Source organism: Erythrolamprus reginae, chromosome 1 (genome assembly GCF_031021105.1).
Source record: "Erythrolamprus reginae isolate rEryReg1 chromosome 1, rEryReg1.hap1, whole genome shotgun sequence".
NCBI classification, from domain to species: domain Eukaryota; kingdom Metazoa; phylum Chordata; class Lepidosauria; order Squamata; family Dipsadidae; genus Erythrolamprus; species Erythrolamprus reginae.
This window is the reverse complement of record NC_091950.1, coordinates 252,242,723-252,260,844: the sequence shown is the minus strand read 5'-3', so window position 1 is coordinate 252,260,844 and position 18,122 is coordinate 252,242,723. Positions and strand designations below refer to the sequence as shown.

Genomic DNA, 18,122 nt, shown 5'->3' with positions numbered 1-18,122 from the left:
AAGAAAGAAAGAGAGGCCCCCCGCACGGACGGATATCAGGCTGGTGGCGTGGCCGGCAGATTCGCGCCTCCCCCCACATGGATGGACATCGGGCTGGCGGCAGTGCCGGCAGATTCGCCCCCCCCTGCACATACGGACATTGGGCTGGCGGGGTGACCGGCGGATTGCCCCCCCCCCAGCACGTACAGACATCGGGTTGGTGGTGGGCAGCCAGCTTTGCTGACGCCGGCCAGCAAAGCTGGCTTTCCGGGAAAACAGCGCACTTTTCAAATTCGGGCTGGCGTGGCACAAACACTTCTATAGGACTCACTCGCCTCGCTGAGGCCGTGCCGAGGCCCGCTCGCCTCATGGAGCCCCACTCCGCCTCGGCCTCCTCCGCCGCCCGGCTGGGCTGCCTGCGGGACTCGCACAGAAAAGCAGCGAATTTGAAAAGCGCGCTGCTTTCACAGAAAGCCAGCTTTGCTGGCCGGCGTCAGCAAAGCTGGCTTTCCGGGAAAACAACGCACTTTTCAAATTCGGGCTGGCGTGGCACAAACACTTCTATAGGACTCACTCGCCTCGCTGAGGCCGTGCCGAGGCCCGCTCGCCTCATGGAGCCCCACTCCGCCTCGGCCTCCTCCGCCGCCCGGCTGGGCTGCCTGCGGGACTCGCACAGAAAAGCAGCGAATTTGAAAAGCGCGCTGCTTTCACAGAAAGCCAGCTTTGCTGGCCGGCGTCAGCAAAGCTGGCTTTCCGGGAAAACAACGCACTTTTCAAATTCGGGCTGGCGTGGCACAAACACTTCTATAGGACTCACTCGCCTCGCTGAGGCCGTGCCGAGGCCCGCTCGCCTCATGGAGCCCCACTCCGCCTCGGCCTCCTCCGCCGCCCGGCTGGGCTGCCTGCGGGACTCGCACAGAAAAGCAGCGAATTTGAAAAGCGCGCTGCTTTCACAGAAAGCCAGCTTTGCTGGCCGGCGTCAGCAAAGCTGGCTGCCAGCCGCCAGCCCGATGTCCGTACATGCTAGGGGGGAGCAATCCGCCGGCCACCCCACCAGCCCAATGTCCGTACGGACGGATATCAGGCTGGCGGTGTGGCTGGCGGATTCGCCCCGCACGGACGGACATCAGGCTGGCGGCGTGGCCGGCGGATTCACACACTCCCCGCTCGGACGGACATCAGGCTGGCAGCGTGGCTGGCGGATTCGTCCCCCCCCCTGCACGGACGGACATCAGGCTGGCGGCGTGGCTGGCGGATTCGTCCCCCCCTGCACGGACGGACATCAGGCTGGCGGCGTGGCTGGCGGATTGGCTCCTCCCCCCCGCACGCACGGACATCAGGCTGGTGGCGTGGATGGTGGATTCACCCCCACACACACATGGACGGACATCAGGCTGGCACATTCGGGGGGCCCCACACACACGGACAGACATCGGGCTGGCGGGCAGCCAGCTTTGCTGACGGGTGCAGGGTTCAAGCCCTGTGCTGGCCAGCAAAGCCGACTTTCCGGGAAAGCAGTGCGCTTTTCAAATGCGCTGCTTTCCTACACCTTTTACCTGGGCAGGGTGGGGAGGCGGCCACCTTCTCCCCCCCCTGCCCAGGAAAGAGGTGCAGGAAAGCAGCGCATTTGAAAAGCACACTGCTTTCCCGGAAAGCCGGCTTTGCTGGCCGGCATGCCCTCCCCTTGGCTCTGCCTCCCGCTGCCGCCACGCAGCTCACCTCAGAAGCCTTGACGATTTGCTGGCCTGCACGGCGTGGGGGAGGAGGCCGATTCTGGGCCCGTTGCCCCTGGCTCCAGGGGGCAGCTCCCAGCACGGCGGCTGGGAAGGAGGCCAACGCCTCCTCCGACACCGAAGGGAAGCGGAAGGGCGTGGGAGGAGATGGGCGCGGCCGACGGCAGAGCCCAGGAAGCCGGGGCTTTCTCTCCCACCAACAGCTTGGGAGGGGCGGATCAGCTGTCGGTCGGGGAGAAACCCGCTCCGCGCCAGCTTGGAAAACTCTGCGCTGTCCTTAAAATTTGCCTGTGCTATAGCGCGCTGCGCAGCTTACAGGGAACTATGACCCCTATGGTTAGACATTTGAACCATGGTTGCACAGTGGTTAGAGTGCAGTGCTGTAGGCTACTTCCCTGGGCTGCTGGCTGCCAGCAGTTTGGCAGTTCAAATCTCACTAGATCACTAGCTAGTGGGTAAAATGAGAACTCAGATTGTTGGGAGCCAATATACTGACTTTGTAAACTGCTTAGAGGGGGCTGTAAAAGTACTGTAAAGTGGTATATAAGTCTAAGTGCTATTGCTATTTGTATATTGTATAAAGAGAGTAAGTTTAGCTTTCATCTTTTGCATGTTGTGATCTGTGGTCACTGTTCTAATTAGTGTGAAGATCTAAAAATAAAAAGATCCTCATGAAAAATAGTGACATAATTAGTGTTCAAGTTGTGCTGCGTTATTGATCCCAAGGTCCATGATTGATCTTGGGAATTTTCCAAGCAAGCTTCTGACAAGCAAAATCAAATGGGGGAAAGCTAGATCTGTTTGAGAACCATATGATTCATTTAACAACTGTATTGATATGTTTAATAGCTGTGGGAAAAGTCATAAAAATTCACTTAGCAAACTCTTTGCTTAGCCTTGGAAATTCTGGTCCCAATTGAGGGAGTTGAGTTGAGGACTTCCTGTATCTGATAAACAAATAAGCCTCAGTTGTTCCTTCCAGTCAAGAGAAATTTAGCCGACTCTATCAGATAACTCTATTGCATATCCCAGTCCAAAATGCCATTGTCTTCTTTTCTCACCTGGGGGCAACTTTGAAAAACTTCGGAACATTTCAGAATCACATTGGCTTCTCTTCCCAACATATCTATAACTTTAATGGAGAGTTCATAGTGGCTTTAAAAAACATATTCCCTGGTAATGGGTCTGAAACCATTGGATTTGGTTGTTGAGCTTGCCAACCGCAAGGCCTACTTGTCCTTGCCTTTCACTTCTCTTATGTTCATTTAGTCATGCAGGTAAACATGTGTAACATGCTGAATGAACACAATCTTTCAAGTAATGTCATGCTATAATTCTTGGTGGGCTTGTTGGCATACAGAGATTTACTTAGTCAAAAACAATTCTAGAGCTAATAAATCCCAGCGACCAGTTAGGTCCCATAGAGTGGGCATTTTCCGGGTCCCGTCAACTAAACAATGTCACTTGGCGGGACCCAGGGGAAGAGCCTTCTCTGTGATGGCCCCGGCCCTCTGGAACCAACTCCCCCCAGAGATTAGAATTGCCCCCACCCTCCTTGCCTTTTGTAAGCTGCTTAAAACCCACCTCTGCTGCCAGGCATGGGGGAATTGAGATACTCTTTCCCCTTAAGCCTTTACAATTTTATGCATGGTATATCTGTATGTATGTTTGGTTTTTATAATAATGGGTTTTTAACTGTTTTTAGTATTGGGTTATTATTATATGCTGTTTTATTACTGTTGTTAGCCACCCCGAGTCTGCGGAGAGGGGCGGCATACAAATCCAATAGATAGATAGATAGATAGATAGATAGATAGATAGATAGATAGATAGATAGATAGATAGATAGATAAAAGTAAGTAAGTAAGTAAGTAAGTAAGTAAGTAAGTAAGTAAGTAAGTAAGTAAGTAAATAAATAAATAAATAAATAAGTAAATAAATAAACACCATTGCCAAACAGCTCATTACGTTAAGGAAGAAGCCCATTTGGTGATATGGAAGACAATCTGCTTTTAGTTCCAAAGTTTCCCCCTCCAACCTTTTCTTGCCGGCTGTGTGGAGGTGCCTACCCTATGTTTGCCTTGGAAAGGCAGCCAAGGGAGGAATCTGCAAAGGCAATGATGGTGCTGACAATTCTTCATCTTGCTTTTGCTGAAACTGAGATCCAGACCACAAGGATCTCCAGTTTTGGGTTTGTGGGTAAGTCCCACATGATCTGGTCACATCTTCCAGGAGTTCTCTAATTTGCCCTTCTGGAAGTAACAACAGCAGCTCCAACCGCAAAGCAAGTTGTCTTAGTTTCTGCTGAGATACTCAACACTATGAAGTATAGCTTTATTCCGAACATTTTACCCATTTCCAAAGCGTTTAGTTCCAGTGATTCTGTTCCCTTGTTCATCAAGTTGGCTCACTTATCCCACTATGAATATGATCCACTCAACACTGAATATTTTTAGGTCGCACTGATTTCCCTTGGAGATATTGTAGCTTAGTCTGAAACACACTTTGTGATAAAAGAGAATGGAAGTCCAGTCTTCACCGTGCTACCCTATTGTGCTACCATGGATGAAAATTCATAGAATTCAATAGAACTCCCTGCGAAAGAAGTGGGCCAAAGAGTATTGCAAGGTTCCATTGAACTTAATTAAAAATATTTGTCTAGCTGCCTAGCTTAAACTGAACTCTGGGTTTCTTATAATCAAAAATAAAACCAGTAATACAATTAAAAAATCCAAATGCAACAAATCCAATAAACAAAAAACAGAACATGGCATCGTAGCCACACTGGCATGAGACCCCCCCCCAATTCTCTGTGACAACTAATCTCACTCTGCCCCAATGCTTTGAGGAAACAGGCAGCTTTTAAGTGCTTTCCTTAAATTTAAATGGCAGGGTTCTTTTTTATTGTGTGGGGAAATTTTTCACAGGCAGAGTGTGCAATGGAGAGAGCACAAGATCCGCCTGGAGTATGCCTACCCTATCTGCTCTGGTGGGATGGGCAGATACCCTCAGGGAGACACTGTCTCACAGATAAGTCCAATGCCATGTAGGGCTTTAAAGATAATCAACATTCCAAATTGCATCTAAAATTAAGTGACCAGATTTTAACATTGGTAAAGAGGGACATACAAAAAAAAATTCTTTCTTTTTTCCCTCTCTCTCTCTCTTCCTCCCTCCCTTTCTCTCTCTTCCTCTCTTCCTCCCTCCTCCTCTCTCTTTCTCTCTTCCTCACTCCTTTTCTATTTATCTTTGTCTCTCCCTTTCTCTTTCTTTTTCTTTCTCTTTTCCTCTCTCCTTCCCTCTCCTTCCCTCTTCCTCCCTCCCTTTCTATTTATCTTTGTCTCTCTCTCCCTTTCTTTCTCTTTCTCCCTTCCTCTTTTCTCTCTTTTCTCTCTCTTTCTCTCTCTCTCTCTTTCTCTCTCCCTCCCCTACCTTTCTCTCTATTTCTCTCCCTCCCTCCCCTCTTTTTCTTTCTCTCACTCTCTCTTTTTTCTCTCTCTCCCTCTCTGTTTCTCTTTCTTTCCTTCTCTCCCTCCCTCCCTCCTTCCCTCCCTCTCACTCTTTCTTACTCTTCTCCCCTCCCTCCTCTTTCTCCATAAGGGCCTCCCCCCCATGAACCTAGCCCTCTCTCCAGGGCTCAATAGGTGCTCTGGCTCCTGGAAGAGAGACAAAGGCAGCCTGGTCTGGTCTCCCCCCTCACTTTTCCCCCCTTTGGGCCAGGCCCTTCAGCGGGAGGCTCCTTCCTTCCGGGCGCCCCCAGCTCCCCCTCACCTGCTCCTTCAGCAAACTGGGGCTCTGAGGGTGGGGGGTAAATGGGGGGGCGAGGGGAGGATCCCGCCTCAGGATGCCCCCAAGCACACTCAGGCAGGCTCCGCCACCTCCAAGGCAAAGGAAAGCAATGCTGCGCTTTCCCCTCAGCAAATCCTGAGGCGCCTGGATGGACTGCACGCAGCCTGGACAGAAGCACCCAGATGTCACCCTTAGCCTGTCTGGAGCCTCCAGAAGCACTGAGGCAACTGAAACTTTGCCAAGCACCCAACGCCACCATCTCCCCTCAGCAAGTGGGTGCCCCACCCGCCACCGCCGTGGTGCTCCTTTACCTCAGTGGGCCCTCTCACTCTTTCTTCCTCTTCCTCCCCGCAGAGACCTCCAGCCAAGCTGGGTTAGGGGTGGGAAGGATGAGGCAGCAGCAGAGAGCCCGGAATCCCCTCCCTCCAGCGTCTTCCCACGGGGGCTGGTTGGGAGAAAAAAAAGTGGGACATTTTTCAAACAGAGCAGGACGCGGGACAAATGATCAAAAAGAGGGACTGTCCCGCTGAAAGTGGGATGTCTGGTCACCTTAATCTAAAAGTAAACTGGAACCAGTGCACTTTACACAATAAAGGTGTAATATGCATGAAGTAGACATGTTCAGCACTATATATGTCACTGTATTCTGGACTAGATGTATCTTTTAGAATATCTTCAAGTGTAGCCCTTGAATATAACTCTTGAATATAGAGAACATTGCAGAAATCCAAATGAGAAATGATGAAGGTGTAAGCATATCATGAATAAGGCTTCCAGGTGCAGGAAAGGTGCAAAAATATAGCAATAGCATTTAGACTAATATACCACTTCACAATGCTTCATAAGTACACTCAAAGCTGTTTACAGAGTCAGCATGTCACCCATCTGGGTCTTCATTTCACCAACCTCGGCAGGATGGAAGGTTGAGTCAACCTTGAGCTGGTCAGGATCAAACTGCTGACAGTGAGCTGAATTAGCCTGCAATTCTGCATTCTGACCACTGCCGCCACCAAGATATTAGTTGGATTACTGTTGTGAGCCGCCCCGAGTCTTCGGAGAGGGGTGACATACAAATCTAATGAATTGAATTGAATTGTCAAAAATGCATTTTGTAATTCCCACTAAATCCAGAATTTACTCCTCAGTAATTTATTCCCAATTGCTTTCTCAACCTTATCTTTTTACAGAGATGTATAAATTACTTTGGAATATTGAACCCATTTGTATAAGTTAAACTGTTGCATAGACTTGGGCTGTTATTTATACTTGATTAATGTTGATAGGTACTTGTCAGTCAGGTAAGGTTAATTTTCATTGAATTGCGTATGTTACCCGACCATACCTTTTCTTTATTACTATAGTTGGTAAGAGGAAATAAACGAAAACCAGACAGTTGGACTTGTGTAAAAAGGAATTCTTCCCGCAGGGGCAAAGCTGTCACTGGTACAACTCTTAATCAGGAGACAACATCATTCAGGGGCCAAACCTTCTGTCAGGCAGTCTCACATTCAACCCTTGGACCAAGGAACAAAGATCTGGCTCAAAAATTAGAAGGTAAGATGCACTAAAGACCTGGCTCCAATGCGTTTTGTTATGTCTCTATCATATGCCCATTTCAGTCTGCCTTTAAACGCTTTACGTTTATTTTTCACTATCTTGAAAATGTCAGGAACTTTAACCGTTCCACCCAAGCAAAAATGGATCAAATACTCAATAACTGAATAAAGAGCCTTATAGTTTAACTCGGGGAATGTAAGCTATCATATGTTAAGTGTGCTCAGCCAACTGAGGCCACTGCCAGTCAAAATTGCTTTGGCTGTTCCTTAGTGTCTCCATGGCTTATGGAGAAAGTGACCGTGTTCATCACTAGAGTGTCTTTCTTCATAGTTGAAGAATTCAAAGACTTACAACCAGAAATGTATACTGATGAGTTTGAGTTGGCCCAAAGTAAGCAACAATACCCAGAAACAAGTCATAGGAGGACTTTTATTGAAAACCGTTTTGCTTATTTACCTTTGGTATTTGCCAGCAAAGAGGTTAATTGCCTGCCACTTAACATGGTTTCCTACTGAACATGCATAAAATGCAAAACTGTTTCCATTCTGACTTCATTCCCATGTTCTCTTTCTTTATTAAATTGCAAGCATGTCAAGGCAGAGGAACCACTCTTGGTTAAGGTGCCCTGTGTAAGGAAGGAATGCTAAATCACAGGTCTCTTGTCTGGGAATTTCCTCTGAGACTCATTCATTGATGTAGAACAAACTCTAGACCACATTGATTCAACCATCCTAATTGTGTCTCTTCCCCTGTTGATCGTGTGACACATGGGAAGGGATAATGGGAGTCAAAACCCAAATCTTTTGGGGAGTATGAAGTTGACAAAGTTTGAGACAGGCCTTCGAAATACTGATTAACTGTAAATTATCTCTGCTTTGTGTCAGAGTCTCCCCCACTCTCTTTCCTACTTACCTATTTATTTATGTACCCCTCTCTCTAATTTAAATGGCCACCCATTCAGGGAAAAATGCGCCTTGTTGGTGTACAAAAATGTATTTATTTATTTATTTATTTATTTGTTTGTTTGTTTGTTTGTTTGTTTATTAGTTTTCTATATTGCCCCCATCCGCAGACTCAGGACGGCTCACTACAGAGATAAGTACAAAAGTACCAAAACATATAAGAAATCTAAGCTTAAAATATACTGTAAAACCCCAATTTTCAAAAACAGTCATTCCTCCTATCACACATTATAAATTCAGTCGTCGGCCAGGGCTAGATGTTAACTCAGTGGCCCTAAGCCTGTCGGCAGAGGTGGAATTTTAATGCCTTGCAAAAGGCTGAGAGAGTAGGGGTGATGTGAATCTCTGGAGGGAGTTGATTCCAGAGGGCCAGGGCCACCATAGAGAAGGCTCTTCTCCTAGGTCCCGCCAGATGGCATTGTCTGATTGACGGGATCTGTAAACAGTAAAAAAACTAAAACAATCAATATTTAAAGCCATTATATTATTATTAATAAAAATTAAAGTTATAAAAGCAAAACTAAATTAGTAAAAAAAAAGAATAACAGATGAGGAGGTGTTAATAAGGGAGCCAGCTCATAGATTCACCTATCTCCCTAGAGTCACCAGGTCTTTTGGCATAACCAGTTCTTAAGAGGCCTTCAGGAGCTTGAGAGTGATGAGGTCAACCTTCTCTCTGGAGGAAGAAAGTTCTACAAAACAGGCACCATTAGCAGAAAAGGTCTGTCACTTAGGCCCCATCAGATGTATCTCTCCAGATGTCAGCACACAAAATGTATCCATTGTGCATTGCAAAACTCCAACCAAAAGGTGATCAGTGTTTCATTATTATTGTACTATTTTATTACCAGGGAGTGGGAAAGTGTTTCTAGGTGTTTCTGTCTCATGTGCGAAAATAATTTAGCCAACTGTGTGGCCAAGGGTGGACTACTGCCCAGATGGGGGGGAATGCAGTGGGGTAGCAAAAATGGAGCTCTACCCCACAGCACCCAATTTGCACTGAAAGAAGTTGAAAGAAAATGCATAAGCCACGCCCACAGTGTGGTAGTAAACATTTTGGTAGCCCTTAACTGCATGTACCTCAACTTGGGTGAGCCATTGTTTTTTGTCCTATCTCAAGCCATCTGGATTAGGAAGATGCATTAGAGCAACTTTATTGATGATTAATCATTGTGGGGGGGGTAAATATCTGGGGCTGAATGGCTCTGAACATTATTTCAGCCTGAAAATAGAGCTACTTAGTCTGATGATAAATTTAGTCTTTAAAAAGAGGATGGCGGGAGCTGGGCAGTCACCTCAGTTTCTTTCCTGAATATAACTTTCAAAAGACTGGTGCACTTTTCATCCAAAGCAAGAAAACCCCTGAGCTTACTGGAGCATTTACAATCCAATATAGTTTTCCTAAAATCTTGCCTCATTTATTCTAAGGCTGTTGGTGATGACTTGAATATGTGCAAATATATTGCCAGGTGGGGGAAGAAAGAGACAGGTATGTCTACTTTTTCCTCTTTTCCCAGAAAATTTAGAATTTCTCTTAAATCGATGGTGGTGGTGACATAGTGATTAGAATGCAGTACTGCAGACTATTTCTGCTGACTAATGGCTGCCAGCAATTTGTTTGCATTTTACCAGGTTCATGGCTGACTCAGTCTTCCATCCATCCAAGGTGGGTAAAATGAGGACCTAGATTGTTGAGGCAATACGCTGACTCTGTAAACCGCTAAGAGAGGCCTGTAAAGCACTGTGAAGTGGTGTATAAAGCTAAGTGCTATTGCTGCCGCTATTCTGTTGCAGTCAATTGCATTTTCACATTATTAGAATAGCCTTGTTTGTTTGTTTTTTCTTTTAAATGCTTTTTGTCAGAAGATGAATTTTCTCCAAGACTTTAGCCTTTGGTGTTAATGAATGTTGCTTGATTTAGGTCAGAGTAGTTAATTTAGTGATTTGACATTTTAGACTTCAGCTCCCATCAGCTCCCTTAAACAGGGCTAAATGGCAAGGGAAAATGGAAGTTCAACTTCAAAACATCTGGAAATCACGAATTTCTCTCTCTCTTTTAAGTCATTAAGAGAAGTGCCAAAGCTGTCTTGAAAAAAACAACAAGCAACAATCACCTTGAGGATTTCTCTATATTTTCTGGCTCCAGCCCCAAAAATCTGTATGCAGAATACTTAAAACTGCATACATATCCCTATGCAGCAGCATCAAGATTTTTATATCACCAAACATAGAAAACATCTGCTTAAGGAAACAATTGGAGCTAGCAACCTGCATTTAATAGCCTATAATTATAACTCAAAACAAAATATGGGTATTATTTAAATGGACTCTATCAACCATTTGGAGGAGATGTTCATTCAAGTCCCTTCCAGCATCTTCGTGGATGATCCACTTTTTAAAATCCTATCAAATCAAAACTGATCACAGATAGACACAGGGCCCTCGTCCAGTGTTGGGTCTATGCTTTCCCACATACATGTTTGCTATGTAATTGACCTGAATTGCATATTGGAACGTGTAATGAATGATCACATGCCCTCAAATGTAATGTTTCAGTAGAATCACTCTATTAATATCTACATGAGCTTTGTTTCTGGAAGGATGTCTGTTCTTGCAACATTCACATAAAAGTTCATGAAAGTAATCATTTGACGCAACGTACATTCCAATTGAGGAGAATGTAGTTCCATCTGCTTCCCGCTGACTGAATGTTGTAGAGAGAAAAGGAAAACAAACAAGAGAGAGATTTAAAATATCTGGCCCCGCCCACCTGTAGTCCATTTTACTGAACTTAGTTGTTCTGTATGGATAAGCCGGGATCTAGTTTTAGGTCAATGAGCAAAGAAGAAATAAATGATACACAGACGTGTAGAAATGGATGTCCATTCTTTCATTTTGCAGAATAAATACTTGGATATACAAATTTCAGGATGGAAGTGAAATCAACAGATTGTACACAGATTGATTTAATTTGATACATCACTAGCCATAATGTCTTATGAAAACAGGGGTGGGTTCTAACTTAACTTCACTGCTGGTTCGCTTCCTCCTGTGCTACACGTGCAGTGCCAAAAAATCGGTGGGGAGATGGGGTGGGGAGAGCCAAAAACAAGATGGTGACCACATGCTCAGTGCTGGAAACTCAGCTTCTGCATGTGTACAGAAGAAAAAATAATAATAAAAAAATAAAAAAACGAAAACAAGATGGCGAGCGCACACATAGGACAGAAAACATAGCTTCTACACATGCTCAGAAGATTTTTTTTTTTAAAAAAAAAGATGGATCGGTACCAACCAAACCAGTTCTGTGACATCATTGTTATGTCACCAGTGGGTCGCTACTAGTTCAGGTGAACTGGTCCAAACTGGGAGGAACCCACCTCTGGATTAAAAACGACAAAGAAAAACACAAGGTAGGTCCTATGTATTTATGGAGATTGTCAGTCATCCAGGTCATGGTTGTTCCAAAGGTGTTTTTCAAAAGGCAGCTGGGCTTCGTTTCTCATTCAAAAAGCTTCATCCAAGACTGAAGAAGGATGAGAAATGAAATGGCTTCAAGGAAAAAAAAAACAGTCCAGTTTGCCTTTTTAAAAAGACCCTTTGGGACATCCTACGCATTGGTTGTGGCACCAGCTCTACTCTTTACTGAAATGTGCAACAGACATTGGATGGAAGAACAGAATGGTGGTAAACACAACCAGCAGCTTGTGTCCAAAGTATGATAATACCAGTCACTTGTCTGGTCATGCCATTCTTGGCTGAAGTTTCCAATACTGGCCTATAGTAAGTATAATTTGCCAAGAAAGAAGGAGATATTACTTTTGACAAGTAATCAGCTAAATTGCAATTCCATGAAACAGTTAAAAATGGGAAGAAGTGTTGTTAGACCAAAAAGGGAGAAAATGTAGCATAATTCCAGCTTGATGCAATTACTCTGACAAGAATTTAAAATAAAATTAAAGTTAACAGCTTAAACTGATGTTTGAGGGTTTAAAAAAGATTTAGTTTCCCTTGGAACCCCTACGTTATTTGATCCAGTATAATCTCAGTGTGCGCTACTCATAATTCCTTTTCCTGAGTGCCATAAGCACTAGATTGTGCCCACCGGTTGTTACAAATGTCTAAAAATCATAAAATTATTAAACCTAGATTAAAGCGCTCAGTAAATCTGGTGTTATTTTAGTCTCCTGCCATATCTTACATTCACTACTAAATGGTTCTGTTGGCCTGCAAGAATCTGTCATAAAGCAACTATGCAAGGAGGTGTTTTGGGTTTGTTTCAGGGCAACATGAGCCAAGTTAACATGGCAACCAAAATGTGTAACAGAAACATTTAAATGTTTTTCATAACTGGAACCCTTGTAAGTCCATGAGCACATGTTGGCTTCTGGGCAGAGAGCTAACTAGAGATTATGTGTGCGTACACTGCTACTTCATCCCACTTCATATGTATGAAAATTTAACTACCCAGAGCATGAAGCAACATATTTTTAAGGTCATATTCAGCCTTACTCATGTTGCATGGCAACCAAGCCCCACTTAAGTCTTGTTGATATAGGCATTTAGGCATTTGTCATGGGTGACACTCAGAAAGAAACCACAGAGATAAAGTGATACCTTTGATCTTCTTAGCGAGGCTGTAGAATGTCCAACTTTCTCTGACTAGTTTTATTTTCCACCTTATTTCACCTATGGAATTAATAGTTTCCTCGGTTCTCTTCCATTGTATAACGATCTCATTGCCCAAAAGAAGAGGATATCAGGGGATGGGGGGGGTTTTCAGCAAACACATCTGGAGAAAGCTGGAAAAGATAGCCCAGTTCTTAAGAGCATATTGACATAGAGCTGTGTGACAGGTGTTATATACTTTGTGCATTGCACATAGTTAGACCATGACTATGGCTTTATATCAGGGGTGGATTATTGCCCGGAAGGGAGAGGGGTCGCAGTGGAGCTCCACCCCAGAGCACCCAATTTGCACTGAAAGATATTGAAAGAAAATCCTGGGCGTCCTGCATAAGCCACGCCCATAGTGTGGTACTAAAAATTTTGGTAGCCCTTCACTGCTTTATATTGACGCAAAGTTTTCATTTATCTTGTTCAGTATTACTTCAGTCCTCAACCCATTAAGCAGCTTCCCATTCACCATAGAGAGAAACAATGAAAGATGAGTAGCTCAGGTGCAGGAGTTCATATAAAGGCAGGCTAGAAGCTCCTCCACCAATACAGGTGAAATTTGAAAAACTAGAATATTGTGCAAAATTTCAGTAATGCAACTTAAAAGGCAAAACTTAATATATGAGAGAGGCTCATTACATGCAAGGCAAGAATGAAGCATGAAGTGCTCCAAAATCTCCTGGTAGACGGCTGTGTTGACCCTGGACTTAATGAAGCACAGTGGACCAACACCAGCAGATGACATGACTCCACAAATCAACACAGACTGGAAACTTTTGCATCTCATTTGGAAACCAAGGACCAAAACTATGGAGGAAGAATAGAGAGGCACACACTGCAAGATGCTTGAAATCCAGTGTGAAGTTTCCACAGTGTGTTGATTTGGGGAGCCATGTCAATTGCTGGTGTTGGTCCACTGTGCTTCATTAAGTCCAGGATCAATGCAGCTGTCTACCAGAAGATTTTGGAGCACTTCATGCTTCTTTCCGCAGACAAGCTTTATGGGGATGCTGGACTTGGCACCTGCCCACACTGCCAAGAGCATCAAAACTTGGTTCAATGACCGTGGGATTACTGTGCTTGATTAGCCAGCAAACTCACCTGACCTGAATCTCATAGAGAATCTATGGGGCATTGTTTGGTCTCATGTCTCCTATCTTGCAGATAAGAGACATGAGACCAAACAATGCAGAAGAGCTGAAGGCCACTATTGAAGCATCCTGGTCTTCCATAATATCCATGCCATGTCACATTGAGGCAGTAATTGCTGCAAAAGGGCCCAAACCAAGTACTGAGTACATGTGCTTATACTTGTCTGATATTGTTTTTTGTACAACCCTTGTTTTATTGATTGTATGTAATATTCTAATTTTCAGAGATTATGCATTTTCATGAACTGTACCCCATAATCATCACAAATCATGGCTTGAACTATCTTGCCTTGCATGTAATGAGTCTCTCTCATATATTAAGTTTCACCTTTTAAATTGCATTACTGAAATAAATGAACTTTTGCACAATATTCTAATTTTTCAAGTTTCACCGGTATTGCTAATGTCAGCCAACCCTACAAACTAAAGGAGCCGCTTAGCCACTGGACTGAAGTAGAATTCCCATCTTGGTTCTGTATGATTTTGGATGAAAATTTCAGACAGATATGGAGATTCCAAGAAGTGCTTTTGTAGTGGCTCTACAAGTGAACATTTTACTGACGGTCTCAATTGTTTCTAATGCAGCAGTTCTATTGGCTAGAGCAGTACCTTTCGTTCCTACTACAGATGGGATAACTAGGGTGGATCTAGGGTGGGTCTGAGACATGGTGACTTCCTTAAAGCCTTCAAGGGCCATGAGATTTAATTTGGGGTGTTCCCCTCATTTCATATAATGCAATTCTAATTCATGCAGAAGCATTTTCCCTATCATTCATACCCCTATGACAGATGAAAACCAGTATTCTATTACTTTTCTTAAGTGAACAAAATGTAAAGGAAGTACAGTGGGGGGAAAAGTATTTAGTCAGACACCAATTGTGCATGTTTTCCCACTTAAAAAAGATGAGAGAGGCCTGTAATTGACATCATAGGTAGACCTCAACCATGAGAGACAACATGAGAAAACACATCCAGAAAATCACATTGTCTGATTTTTAATGAATTTCTTTGCAAATTATGGTGGAAAATAAGTATTTGGTCATCTACAAACAAGCAAGATTTCTAGCTCTCACAGATCTGTAAATTCTTCTTTAAGAGGTTCCTCTGTCCTCCACTCATTACCTGTAGTAATGACACCTGTTTGAATTTGTTATCAGTATAAAAGACACCTGTCCAGAACCTCAAACTGTCACACTTCAAACTCCACTATCTGTCGAAGGACACCAGAAACAAAATTGTAGCCCTGCACCAGGCTGGGCAGACTGAATCTGCAATAGGCAAGTAGCTTGGTATGAAGAAATCAACTCTGGGAGCAATAATTAGAAAATGGAAGACATACAAAACCATTGATAATCTCCCTTGATCTGGGACTACATGCAAAATCTCATCCCATGGGGTCAAAATGATCACAAGAACGGTGAGCAAAAATCCCAGACCCATATGGGGGAACCAAGTGAATGACCTGCAGAGAGCTGGGACCAATGTAACAAAGGCTACCATCAGTAACACACTACACCGCCAGGGACTCAAGATTCTGCAATGCCAGATGTGTCCCCCTGCTTAAGCCAGTACATATCAGGGCCATCTGAAGTTTGCTAAAGAGCATTTGGATGATCCAGAAGAGTATTGGGAGAATGTCATATGATCAGATGAAACCAAAGTAGAACTGTTTGGTAGAAACACAACTCATCGTGTTTGGAGGAGGAAGAATGCTTAGTTGCATCCAAAGATCACCATACCTACTGTGAAGCATGGGGGTGGCAACATCGTGTTTTGGGGCGGTTTCTCTGCAAAGGGAACAGGATGACTGATCTGTGTACATAAAAGAATAAATGGGGCCATGTATTGTGAGATTTTGAGTGCAAACCTCCTTCCATCAGCAAGGGCATTGAAGATGAAACGTGGCTGGATCTTTCAGCATGACATTGATCCCAAATACACCGCCAGAGCAACGAAGGAGTGGCTTCGTAAAAAGCATTTTAAGGTCCTGGAGTGGCCTAGCCATTCTCCAGATCTCAACCTTATGAAAAACGTTTGGAGGGAGTTGAAAGTCTGTGTTGCCCAGTGACAGCCCCAAAACATCACTGTTCTTGAGGAGATCTGCATGGAGGAATGGGTCAACATACCAGCAACAGTGTGCGGCAACCTTGAGAGGACTTACAGAAAATGTTTGATCTGTATCATTGCCAACAAAGGATATATAACAAAAGATTGAGATGAACTTTTGTTATTGACCAAATACTTATTTTCCACCATAATTTGGAAATAAATTTGTTAAAAGTCAGACAATGTGATTTTTCTGGATGTGTTTTCTCATGTTGTCTCTCATGGTTGAGGTGTATTTATGATGTCAATTACAGGCCTCTCTCATCTTTTTAAGTGGAAGAACTTGCACAATTGGTGTCTGACTAAATACTCCCCCCCGCACTGTATGTCCTGCCTCTATCATTTTTACAAATAATGCAAGGTGATGAACACATCCCATTTTCCTCACAACAACAATCCTGTGAAGAGGGTTGGGCTGAGAGGGTTGGCCCAAAGTCAACCTGCTGTCATTCATGGCTAAACTGAGATTTAAAGCCACAGTATCCTGGTTTGTAGCCTGGTGCCTTAAGCACTAAACCAAACTGTCTATATAATACTACTAGCTACATGGTTGCTGCTAATATACGTCAGTCACTCAAATCTCTCCTGAACCCTTTATATTTTTGTAATTTCCTGTTCTTTGTTCTCAATATCTTAAAGGCTGTCTATGCTCTTCGTAAGAGGAAACATCACTTGTTCTTCTTGATCTTGTTGGCATAGGTTCATATCCATCGTTCTCTGGCTTATTCCTCCAGCACTAAACATTTCTATACAAACAATTGGTTTATAAGCCATAAAATGTGAAAGTTACCCATGAAGAGCACAACGGTTGAGCAGTTACACAAAGAAATATCTTGTTCAAGAATTCCGTTCCCACATCAAGCCCTCCCTCACAGATGTGGGTACATCATATTGAAGCTCCACACTTAATTGCTCAACTCTTGATGTTTTCCAGCTTTAACGTTTCAACTGGATCTCTGGAAATTATTAATAATGAGCGAGAACAGGTTTTGTCTGGAACAACTTGCTCTTCTCTGGATCTGTTTAGGAGGCACACAAACAGGTGCATGTGAACCAACTTTAATGTGAAAAACCAGTGGAGGATTCTCTCTACTGAGTACACACAATTTTATCCCTGGCTCCATGCAGTCAGCAAAGTATCTCAGATCTAACATGGACAGTGACCAACAATGACAGTCGTCGATATTGTAACATCATAAACTCTTGGGATTTTGGGGAAACATAACAGGAAATTGGTACTTTTTCCCAAGGTTTGGAAGTCAGGTTGCATATACATTTAATACGTTAGGACAACTACCACTTCTGCTGCTGGTGGTGGTGTTAATGGTGCTGCTGCTGTGACATGCTTCTTTGGATTATGTCCTTACTCCCAGTACAATTTTGTTGCAGAAACAGAGACCTGAAAATGAAAATAACCTTCCATGAAAGAGTGTGTATATACCTGCTCAGATGCTGGTGTCTCATCATGCTTTTTGGGTAGTGAGCTAAGGGACTTTAATCCCCAGGCTTTGATTCTGAGATATTCTGATTCTCTGATTCTACATTAATTTACCCCCAGCTGTTTATTTACTGGAAAAAATTGTATGCTGCCTATGCATATTCCTCTCCTAACAATATAAAGAGATTAGAATTGCCCCCACCCTCCTTGCCTTTCGAAAGCTGCTTAAAACCCACCTCTGCCGGCAGGCATGGGGGAACTGAGATACTCTTTCCCCCTAGGCCTTTACAATTTTATGCATGGTATGTCTGTATGTATGATTGGTTTTTATATAATGGGTTTTTAACTGTTTTTAGTATTGGATTTTGTTATATACTGTTTTATTGCTGTTGTTAGCTGCCCTGAGTCTGCAGAGAGGGGCGGCATACAAATCCAACCAATCAATCAATCAATCAATCAATCAATCAATCAATCAAGTATGTATGCATGCATGCATGCATGCATGCATGCATGCATGCATGTATGTATGTATGTATGTATGTTATACCAGTAATCTTAAAAAGCAGTCCAGGACAGCAATGGATTCCACTTACTGCCAGTATCAGTGCACTTCATATGGAGCTCCATGACCCCATTGTGCCTACGTGCATCTGAGTGAGATTTTGATTCTGCACATGCTCAGGAAGCAAAATCTCATGAGGTGACACATGCATGTGTAAGATGTTGGCAA

At 43.8% G+C, this 18,122-nt stretch overlaps 1 long non-coding RNA gene across 2 annotated transcripts in view; it reads left to right on the top strand.

The window, feature by feature from the left end:
* Positions 1–18,122, top strand: part of LOC139156784 (uncharacterized) — a 67,728-nt gene that overhangs the window by 32,808 nt on the left and 16,798 nt on the right. For both annotated transcript variants that reach the window (XR_011557377.1, XR_011557378.1), the window contains exon 2: positions 6,928–7,055. This is a non-coding gene — a long non-coding RNA (uncharacterized lncRNA). The remainder of the gene's footprint in view (positions 1–6,927; positions 7,056–18,122) is intronic.